Here is a 12,070-nt window from a genome sequence, read left to right as displayed (position 1 = left end):
TGAATCACGCAAGGTGATTTACAAAGGTTTGCACTCGTCAATTTACTGGTGTTTGCACCGTTATTTACCACCCCAAAAAGCGTGTCTTAAACCGGAAACTATTGGGTAGATTGCGCTGATCATTATGGAAATTATCCATGCTCATTTATTTGTGCGCAGCTTAATCAGATCATAAATCGCATAGATCACGTGCAGAACTGTCCACTTTCATGTGCGTTTATGGAATTGTGCTCTCGCATTAATTTGCTTTTTAGTAAATCTGGCCAATAATATATTCCAGCCTTTAGGTGAGTAATAACCTAGCAAACATTCAGAACACCCTATCAACCACCTGGCAAAGCCCTGACAACTGCATAACAATGTTCTAGCAAGCACCCAGGAGTAAGCACAGTTTAAAGAATATATGAAATCATCCCTTTTAGAAAGCATTTATTAAATTGGTTCAAAAATGGAAACATTTTCCCCACAGTCTTTGCACTCTAAAAAATGCTGGGTTAAAAACAACTCAAGTTGGGTTAAAAATGGACAAACCCAGAAATTGGGTTGTTTGAATGGGTCCATTTACTGGGTTCAAACAACCCAAATTCTGGGTTTGTCCATTTCTAACCCAACTTGAGTTGTTTTTAACCCAGCATTTTTTAGAATGTGCAGAAATATAAAAAGTGTAAATTCTGTGTTTCTTCTAATGGATTATACCAAAATTCTTTGGTGATTCTCTAAACACACTAACTGCTTTTAAGTCATGCACCAGTTATCTTTAGACTTCTATCATATCTTATTTTATAGGAAAACCATCCAGGACATGACTCTAAAGCCCCTTTCACACTGCGATTCCGGCAAATACACAGATAATGCGACCTGGCATTTGTTCCCGGGCCGCTAGATTTGGTCCATTCACACTGTCAGCGAAATACCGTAATATGTGCGCTTTCACACACAACGCTTAACGGTCCCGGGTCGAGTTGACACGTGACATCCTGATGTGACGTATAATGGCGAGCGATCTCAGCTTCAGCGAGGATAGTAAGGAGCTCTGTGGTCTCGACTTGTGTCCAGTTTGCACACATTTCTGCTAGTTTAATTTTACTTTCTTTTGTATACGAACACTCTCTGCGTTTAAAACACCGACTAGCTCTTCTGGCACTGCAGGGTTGTATTATTGAAAAAACAAGCTCTATGAGTCGCACGATAACTACGTACACGTTGCGGCATTAGTTTCGGCTTTTGTTCACACAGCGCTCGTCCCGGGTCGAATACCGCAATATTACTAGGTCCCCGACCCGGGTCGAATTCGGTAATCAATCCCGGGACGTGGTTGCTTTCACACAGAAGGTGACCCGGCAATGTTCCGGGAATATTGCGGGTCAGACGTGCAGTGTGAAAGGGGCTTAAGAGGGTATGGTTAAAAGATGAGTATGCAAGTATCCACCTTTGGGCCACATTTAGTGCACAGTGAGGAGCTTTGGTTTGCCACTACATAGGGCTCTACCTCTCCAGAGGTAACAAACACCTAATGGCACAGGATTAATTAGCCCCCTTGAGTAAACACTTCCGTTGAATCAGCACACAAGTGGATTAAGGATTAAGGGAGTTACCTACAAATCTTTTCTATGAAAAACCAGCTATCTGGCCAAAGTATACACATATATTTGTAATGATTGCCTTGATGCATATTTTGATTGCCTCCTTGATTTGTAATGAATATACTGTATACAGACCTGAATTTCTAGGAGCCTCAGACTTGGTTATGCAACTAACCTGCCAACTAAGCCATCTCTGATTGCTCTGATAACATCAACATTTGACCCGTTTCTAACCTATTGTCTCTGTCCCAAGCAGCTGTGTCTCTGTTGCCATTTCAGATTAATGATGTGGATAATTTTCAGTCCTCACAGCAGTGTGCTCATGGCTATAGGACAGATTCCAGTAAAGTTTAGGGAAACAAACTAATTAGAAGTCATGATTTAACCATAGGTGGGTTATAGACAGACTGTGTTTTTATGGTTACATTATGGTGTAACATTCTCCCAGCACACACTGTGGTTGGCATGGCGATGATAAAATGTCCAGAGGGAACTAGATGAAACATCAGAGACATGGGACAAAAAAGCAGCAACAAAAGCCGTTGTCAGAGATACCCAAGAAAACAGTTGTGCATGCATGTGCTTCTTTTGCATGTGAGCCTTTGAGTCTTTTTAAGTTTTGGGCTTTAAGTCTTTTTGCGTTCCCATAGCAAATACAAGGGTACACAATGTCTCTGCCTGTCTCAGTGTCCACTGTCCCACATATACTCACTGTTTTCTGTAATCCCTCTTATAACTCCAGCTGTCACTGAAAAACCTTTGATCCTCATGAAAACAGTGTTTGCATACAATGTGAAAAGTCATTCGCGCAGTCATGTCTCAGTTTAAGCATTTTTATTCTACATATAAAAATACATCTAAATACAGCCAGTTGCCGTGACCTTTTTTATTACGTTAATCACATTTTTCATTATAAAACAAATACAAGAAGACATCACCAAAACACACACACAAAAGGAACACAAAGAGCTCAGACGTGTATATATATAACAGAACTACAACATAAAAAACAATTACATATTTCAAAAAGGAGGACAAGAAATGGTTCAATGTCCAGATAGTTATACAATTACAATATTCCTAGTAAAATAATAGGACAAAGTCCAAATAGTCTAGATATGTGGTCCAGACTTTATGAAACTGAAACATATTTGTTTTTTATGTACCACATTTCATACACTATATTAATTGAAAGTGGTTCACAGAAAAGGGAATTAAAATAAAATAAATATTAATTAAAAGAGTAAAAATATGATACATTGATAGACTTAAAACATTAAGTAAAACATTTCAGAATTAATATCCCTACTTGCTCTGGTTCTTCCACATTGGTTGTGTCTTTATCTGTGGATTTCTTTCGCCGCTCCTAAATAATTTGTCCGACATTTCCAGCAGATCCGATCTTTCACCTACAATTGGCCAGGCAGAGCTTAAGACACTCCAGGGGAATCAACTCAAAAATAATCTTATGCAAACCTTTAAGAGTTGGAGATTTATCACTGATCCAATTAGTTGCAGTGACTTTAATCACTCTGGGAAAACAAACATTGGTTACTACCAGACCCAAACCAAATCAATTTGAAAAAAAAAGCTTAATTTTAAAAGCTAAACATAACTGGGACACCTGCCATTTAACAAACTTGGCTCCCCAGCCCTTTACATGTATACAGTTTGTTCAGATTGCCTGTGTTTTCAACACTGCACACAATTAGCACAACCACACACCCAATCAGCAAAACACTACAGATCCTTCGCATAACACTTGTAAAAACTATACACTTCTGATTAATAACCACACTTTGTTACCATATGAAACACACACGTTTCACATTACTAGACTCTGTTTGCAGGAGTTACATTCCGCTGTGATAAACCTAAAACACTTTTAGCACTTCTACTTCCCTATGATTTGAGTAGGCTACCATCAACAAAGTACAAATATAATATAAATCCACCAAACACTACACAAGACCAATGTTGCAGACTGAAGTCATTTATGAAAATGAAACTTCAAGTCATCATGAAACTCATTTATTTCTCAACACGCCCAAAATGTTGACATGGACATTCATAATACTGTAACAAAATGTCACTTTATGTATTGTACTGTAAGTTAACTGTAAAAAAAACGAACGAAAAAACTAGACATTGTCTCTTCGCCTAGCTGGATCTGGCCAAAGATTTTCATCAATGTCGCAGGCAATGTTGTCATTAGCAAGACACCTTGGAAAGAAACGTCTTGAATGACGAATCCATCCTTGCATTGCTGCTCCTCCATCTGGTCACAGGCCTTCTCCTTGTCCTCCTCGTCTTACTCTTTCTCTGACTCTTTCCATTGTGCTTGAAGACCGATGAAGTCACCTGCTGCTTTTTATAGTGTTTATACAAATGATTGGTGTGTGTCTACAATTAACCAAACAAGTGTTTGCACAAATGATGACTGCGTTGAACCAATTGGTTGGACGGTGCGGTAATTTGACAGTCAGTTCTATGGTATTGCAAGGAAGTGACTTCATGATAGATTTTTGTGTGTAATGTATGTTAAAGGGGTACTTCAGCACTGGGAAGATGAATCTGTATTTAAACTGGGTCATCAATGCAGTAGAAATGTGAAATTATTTTTGAATTTGGTGTCTTCTAGACTGAGAAAAGACAGAAAATGTATTTTTGTCCCATGGGGATGAAAGACTACAATTCCCAGAATGCTTCGCTGCCCTGTGAGGCCATTCCCAACACCACCAACTTCATTACTGTGACTGAGTTAGAGAAGACACTACAATTAAAAACTGAACGTGTCTGTTCAATATAATGAGTGAGTCACTGCGCGAGTATCACAGCACTGAGCACTGACTGCACGAGTGATGAGAGCTGAGGTAATCGCGACTACATTCGCGGCATACATTCACACAGGAGTTCAGTCTGGCACGCGTTTCAGTTCATGCCTTTGCAAGCTTAACTTTCATAGAAATGAATTTGAGAAGTTAAAAGACTTACATTGCTCACCATAGCTCCGTTTAAATGATCCCGTCTGCAAGCTGAGCTCTCCCTGCCAGCTGAGTGTAATCTCCCATCCCCCATGCGCAGATTCAAAACATGCGGAAATGGCTCCCTCTGCTGTCTGTAGTCTTTAGCCTCTGGGCAAACATTCCTCCTATGATGCAAAAATCGTCATTTTGCATCATAGGAGGAATTTTTCCAGAAATAAAATGCATAAATCTCTCGTCTCAGGGAGATATGAGGGGAGAAAGCACAATAATTTGAATATTCTCCAGGGTTTCTACTGATACAAAGCCATATGCTAATCGCTGAAGTAACCCTTTAAGTGTGTTTAGTGTTTTGCAAATCACTGTGTGTAGTTTTGCAACAAGTGTAAGTTGACAACGTGCTTAGTTGTGCAAATATGGCCTGATGTTTTGCTTCTTGAGTGTAAGGTTTTGCTAATAGTGTGCTAGTTTTAATTTTAGTAAGTAAGCAATCCAAAAAAAACTGTAAATATCACATATTTTGGCTTTTGTAATAATTCCAAATAAGAGCACTCTGGATCCTGTTGTACACATTTTACCATATTTCAATCCATTCAGAAAAATTATGCAGATTTTCCCTGAAAATCATTAGAGAACAATGCCCCACAGATTCTGCTCGGGCCTGTGTTACGCTTTCATTACATAACTAATAGCTATTAACTTTGTGGCTAAATATAACAAAGAATGCCTAACAATAAAGTTTCTGTTTAAAGCTCAACCCTATTCTTGTAAATTCCATGACTGACTATTACATACCTCAAACATGACACTGTTTATATTTCACAAGACAGTAGAGTCTGCATATTATTTTTAAAACACTCTTAAAACCATTGCAAAAATGAATGTGAATTTATTGATGATTTTCTAATTACAAATGCATCATTGGTCAGTTGTGGCCTAAGGGTTTGAGAGTCAGACTGTTGGATGGGTTAAATGCAGAGGACAAATTCTGAGTATGGGTGAATTTGAGAATTCTTGGCCTTCAAATGTCAAATGCCTTTCTCTTCATCATGTAAACACATCTCAATAACTCAGTTATCCAGTATTGCATATTGTCGCAGAGAAGACAATTTTGGAATGCATTACGATGAACTTGTGAAGAAAATTTAAAAGAATCAAAAATTAGTACACAGATGGGCAACAGCATTATTTTGCATTTAAATGAACTCGTTTATTATTTTTATGGACATAAATTAGAATTAACTTTAATTAAATGTTGCTCAAATTACTTGGCCGAATCACTAGCAATAAAAGACAAGTATGGAGGACCAAATGATTTAAAATGAAATAATTCAATAAACAATGAATTCAATAAAACAACAATTAAATGTATCAGTTTATTCTGAAATAATTGAATAATTAATCAAATAATTAATTAAATAGTGTATTTATTAATTTAACAAATAAATAATTAATTTAATTAAATATTAATTAAATAGTTACACAAATAAATGTCAAATGTCACAAATTTCACAATTACTTCTACCACACACACTATTGTTATGTTTGAAGTTGAAGAGTCGACAGACATGACAGCTCGATCTGTGTGAAGTGTAGTGACATCACGGAACACCAAGGGTGCTTCTCATTCCTTATTTGTGACTGAAAATCTATTTTGACTCTATTGCATTTTCTAAAAAAACAGAAAACTATGAGAACTGTGTCTGTTTTTAAGGCAGTGCGTTTTTATCTTTAACAATTCCTACCGCCTAGTCTGACAAGCCTGACCCACATCAGGATGTTTGGTCTGGAAACTTACCATTGACAGGTCAATCTGAGTGGCAGATAATTGGTTGTCTTTCAAACAACCTCTGCACGCAATAGGATAGCGCTACAACCAACCAGAGCAACGAAGGTGAAGCAGAGCTAGTTGACAGATAAAATTTTCGCCGTATCCGGTCGGCAAAACTCAGAACACATCTTCCCTTCTTAAGAATGACTTCAGTGCCGTTCTTTGTTCTTTTCTCAGAGAAAAGCTTAACTCCAAGTCTTCCAGAGTCGCGGTCAGAGCTTGTTTTGTAAACGCCGTTCGCCAGTTTCTGTGTTTACTAGTCTAGTAACATGCAAGCGCAACTCGGCCATCATTATGTTATGCCCCGCCCACTCACTCTATACACGATGTGATTGGCCCGACCAGAGTTTGGCGTTTACAGCTCAGAAGTCAATCAATCAATCAATCAACTTTATTTATATAGCGCTTTTACAATCACGATTGTGTCAAAGCAGCTTCACAGTGTCAAACAGGATAATATTGCGACAAAATTAGATTTGGCTGTACAGCCGTACTGGAGAAAACAGTGATGTTATCAGCTTATTTTAATTTATCATATAGCGACAATGTTGGCAGATCAGTATTATAGTTTATAGAATGAAATACGACCTAATTCATATATTTTATTTGTATAATAAGTTGAATAACTTTAATCATATTTTTAGTGTCCCCAACTGAGCAAGCCAAGCCAAAGGCGATAGTGGCAAGGAACCAAAACTCCATCGGGGCATGATGGAGAAAAATAAACCTTGGGAGAAACCAGACTCAGTCGGGGTGCCAGTTCTCCTCTGGCCTATTAACACACCGTGTAAGATTATTATTCTGGCAACCTTACAGGTCGGAAATCATATTAGATCGGATTATTCCAAATTTTCAGGGTATCACGGAAGAGACAGATTTATTTAGGATGGGGCGTCAATTACACAAGAGTATGAATACATGAAAGATCGGAATTATTGCGCCGAAGACGGGTTTTGAGCATGTCGTGCCAGTGAGGCAAATTCGGAGGAGACACCATTTGACACGGCTCAGCAGACACTCCAGGATGCGTTGGTCATGTCCAGGCAGGTCCACCATCCGATCCGGACAGGGCCCAGATCCGGGATAAACCTCGGGATAAACAGAGAGACTAACATTAGCGTAGATGTCACTCTTTTTATGATGTAACGAGTACATCAGGTGTTATGGGAAGTGTTCCCGGTTCCGGCTGACCTAGTTAATGCAGCCTAACAATCAGTCAATTAAATTGAATAATGAAAGTTAAAAATGTTCTATGTGTATGCCATAGTAAAGAGATGTGTTTTTAGTCTAGATTTAAACTGACAGAGTGTGTCTGCTTCCCGAACAATGCTAGGAAGACTATTCCACAATTTAGGAGCTAAATAGGAAAATGATCGACCGCCTGCAGTTGATTTAGATATTCTAGGTATTATCAACTGGCCAGAGTTTTGAGACCGCAATCGACGTGATGGGGTATAATGCGTTAAGAGCTCGCTTAAGTACCGGGGAGCTAAACTATTTAGTGCTTTGTAAGTAATAAGCAAGATTTTAAAATGTATGCGATGTTTAATAGGGAGCCAGTGCAGTGTTGACAGAACTGGACTAATATGATCATACTTCCTGGTTCTAGTAAGAACTCTAGCTGCTGCATTTTGGACTAGCTGGAGTTTGTTTATTAAGCGAGCAGGGCAACCACCCAGTAGAGCATTACAATAATCTAGCCTTGAGCTCATGAACGCATGTACTAACTGTTCAGCATTTTGCATTGAAAGCATGTGCCGTAATTTAGATATATTTTTAAGATGATAGAATGCGGTTTTACAGATGCTAGAAACGTGGCTTTCAAATGAAAGATTGGTATCAAAGAGCACACCCAGGTTCGTCACTGATGGCGAGGGCTTGACAGAGCAGTCATCAAGTGTTAGACAGTATTCTCGGTTACTACTTGTGGAGCTTTTCTGTCCAATAATTAAAAATTCAGTTTTATCTGAATTAAGTTGCAGAAAATTACTATTCATCCAATTTTTTATATCAGCTATGCATTCTGTTAATCTTGTGAATTGGTAGGTTTCATCAGGGCGTGAGGAAATATAGAGCTGAGTATCGTCAGCATAACAATGAAAACTAACGCCATGCTTCTTAATGATATCTCCCAGTGGTAGCATATACAGGGTGAAAAGCAACGGTCCTAACACTGAGCCTTGCGGTACCCCATACTGAACTTGTGATCGGTGTGACATCTCTTCATTTACTGCTACAAACTGATAACGGTCAGATAAGTACGATTTAAACCATGCCAAAGCAGTTCCACTAATGCCAACATAATTTTCGATTCTATTCAGAAGAATATTGTGATCGATAGTATCAAATGCAGCGCTAAGATCGAGTAACACTAATAGAGAGATACAACCACGATCAGATGATAAGAGTAAATCATTTGTAACTCTAATTAGAGAAGTCTCAGTACTATGATACGGTCTAAATCCTGACTGGAAATCCTCACATATACCATTTCTTTCTAAAAAAGAACATAATTGTGAAGAAACGGTAGATTCGAGATTGGCCTGTAATTGACTAATTCTTTAGGATCAAGTTGCGTTTTTTTAATAAGTGGTTTAATTATAGCCAACTTAAAAGTTTTCGGTACATATCCTAATGTCAAAGATGAATTAATGATATTAAGCAGAGGATCTATGACCTCTGGAAGTATCTCTTTTAATAGCCTAGTCGGTATAGGGTCAAGCATACATGTTGTTGATTTTGATGATTTTACAAGTTTAGCCAATTCTTCTCCTCCTATAGCAGTGAATGAGTGTAATTTTTCCTCAGTGACCCTGCAGTGCTCTGTCTGAAGTGATACTGTAATAGACGGCTGCATGGTTATAATTTTATTCCTAATATTATCAATCTTACTAGTAAAGAAGTTCATAAAGTCATTACTGCTTTATGAAATTATGTTGTTTACAAACATCAGAAGCTGAAGCTTTATTTTTTGATAATTTAGCCACTGTATCGAATAAATACTTAGGGTTGTGTTTGTTTTCTTCTAAAAGAGATGAGAAATAAGCAGATCTAGCAGTTTTTATGGCCTTTCTGTATGCAATCATGCTCTCTTTCCACAAATTGCGAAAAACCTCTAGTTTTGTTTTCTTCCAGCTGCGCTCCATTTTTCTGGCTGCTGTTTTAAGGGCCCGAGTGTGCTCGTTGTACCACGGCGTTGGATAATTTGCTTTAATCTTCTTTAAGCGCTGGGGAGCAACTATGTCTAAAGTGCTAGTAAGGAGAGAGTCAATAGTTTCGGTTGCAGCATCAAGTTCATCTTCGCTATCTGTAATGCTGAGGAGATGGAACTGATGAGGAAGATTATGTACAAAGCAATCTTTAGTCGCAGCGGTTATCGTCCTGCCATATTTGAAGCGAGGGGATGGCTTTGCAGCCTTAGGTAAATTAAGTATACATGATATTAGGTAATGATCTGAGATGTCATCGCTCTGCTGCAGAATTTTAACAGTATCAACATTTATTCCATGTGACATTATTAGATCTAAAGTATGATTAAGGCGATGAGTGGGTCCCGATACGTGTTGTCTAACTTTTAGAGTTTAGAATGTCTCTAAATACCAATCCCAATGCGTCTTTTTCATTGTCTACGTGGAAAGTGTATTGAGAGTTGCTAGGCGATACTCGCGGCAGATTAGATTTGCTGCCGCTAGGGTGCGTCTAGATTTCTAGGCTACCTACCGCCATATTCATTTCCAATCAATTCCCATATTTCCCCTTGCCAGACCCAGACAGAAAAAAGTTATCAATCTGAAAAGGTTATCCAATCAGCACCAAGCACCGCCCACTTGCTGTTGATTGACATTTGAAAACATGTATATCTTATTATCTATATCTATTATTTAGAGTATTGTGAATACTGGTTATTAAGTAATCTGTGGCTACACTGTAAAAACAAGTCTGTAAAAATAGGGCACAATGTACTGTTTAAATATGAAGGAATTTTGTGTTACTGATCTGAAAATGTCAATATCTAATGTTATTTATGACTTGCAGGGTTGGCAGAGTAATAATTATACACTGTTTGTTGATAGGCCAGAGGAGAACTGGCACCCTGACTGAGTCTGGTTTCTCCCAAGGTTTATTTTTCTCCATCATGCCCTGATGGAGTTTTGTTTCCTTGCCACTGTCGCCTTTGGCTTGGTTTGCTCAGTTGGGGACACTAAAATTATGATCAAAGTTATTCAACTAAATATACAAATTAAATGTATTAATTAGGTCATATTTAATTCTATAAACTATCTAAATCAAACTAGCCAAAGCAAATTTTATTGCAATATTGTCCTGTTTAACACTGTAAAGCTGCTTTGAAACAATCATCATTGTAAAAGCGCTATATAAATAAAGTTGATTGATTGATTGATTGATTGATTGATTGATTGATTGATTGATTGATTGATTGATTGATTGATTGATTGACCAAACATCTTGATGTTGGTCTGGCTTGTAAGGCTACCATAGAGGAGTAATTATGCCCGAACAGAAACTGTTCGGACCAATCAAATTGTCAGGGTGGGCTTTAGACGATGATGGACAGATGATAAACAGTAACATAAACATCCACTTCATCAAAGGCACTTTGTTTAATTTGTTCTAATCCTCCAATTGAGTATGACGATGTCAGGCTAACATGATTTACAAACTCCATCATCAAAATAGTAGTCCCAACACAATTTTACCCACAAACAGCAGCATGTGTAGTGACATGGTACACCTGGTACACCTGCTAGAAGTCAGTTACCACAGGTTTCCATGTTACTAGATGGCCATTTGGACAGTGAGTTTGAACACACCGTTGAACCTCTCTACAGCACCAGCTGCCAGGTATAGTAGAAAAGGAAAGATGCTGACAAATATTCCTGCCTTCCACAAAAGCAGCGCAAGCAGCAGACATAAACTGAACACCATTATCAGTAACTATACTTAGTGGATTTCCATGGCTGAAGACTGATGACAAAAACAAATCCACAGAATCCTGACAATGTGAGTAAAGGAAGCCTTGGGCCTTAATAGCCAGTTCATATTAACAATCGTGTTTAGTGTGGGGTCAAATAATGCCAAAGCCAAGCTGTTTGCTAGCAGTCGTTTTACTTTGGCCTGAACTTTGTTCAGCCTTCTTTTGACCTGCTAAATCCATTTAGATCTTGTAGGCATATACGCACTGGAGCTAAGAAGGTGGCAAAACCAAGAATAAACGTACTTTACCACAACATAATTCCATGTAAGGAGTACAAAGTAGATGCATCAGAAGGTGCAGGAGTACTGAGAATCACCTGTACACATGATTTATCAGGAAGAAGACCCTCTGCTGAAACAGTATGACCTAAAAACATCAAGTTGGTTTGCAGAAAGCGACACCTGTCTTTATTGAGCTGCAAGCCAGCAGCTTCTAGTCCTTGTAAGACCACTTGAAGTGCTTTGTCATGCATAGGCATGTCACGTCCGTGGATGATAATGTCATCCAGGTAATTTTCAACTCCTGACTAGCCAAGTCAGAATGATGGTCATCATCTTCTGAAATGCAGTGGCTACCGAAGCCAATGTGTAAGGAACACAACAAAAACAGGGCAGTCCACCGTGAGTAATAAAGGGCCTGAGGTCATGACTGTCCTCATGAAGCAGCACTTGGTAGT

The 12,070-nt window shown here is 38.4% G+C and overlaps 1 protein-coding gene across 2 annotated transcripts in view; it reads left to right on the top strand.

Moving 5' to 3' along the window:
- Positions 1-12,070, top strand: part of usp2b (ubiquitin specific peptidase 2b) — a 52,376-nt gene that overhangs the window by 16,868 nt on the left and 23,438 nt on the right. The window lies entirely within an intron of this gene.

Source organism: Pseudorasbora parva, chromosome 3 (genome assembly GCF_024679245.1).
Source record: "Pseudorasbora parva isolate DD20220531a chromosome 3, ASM2467924v1, whole genome shotgun sequence".
NCBI lineage: Eukaryota > Metazoa > Chordata > Actinopteri > Cypriniformes > Gobionidae > Pseudorasbora > Pseudorasbora parva.
Note: the sequence above shows the minus strand (reverse complement) of the source record. Positions and strands in the feature narration are given on the sequence as shown.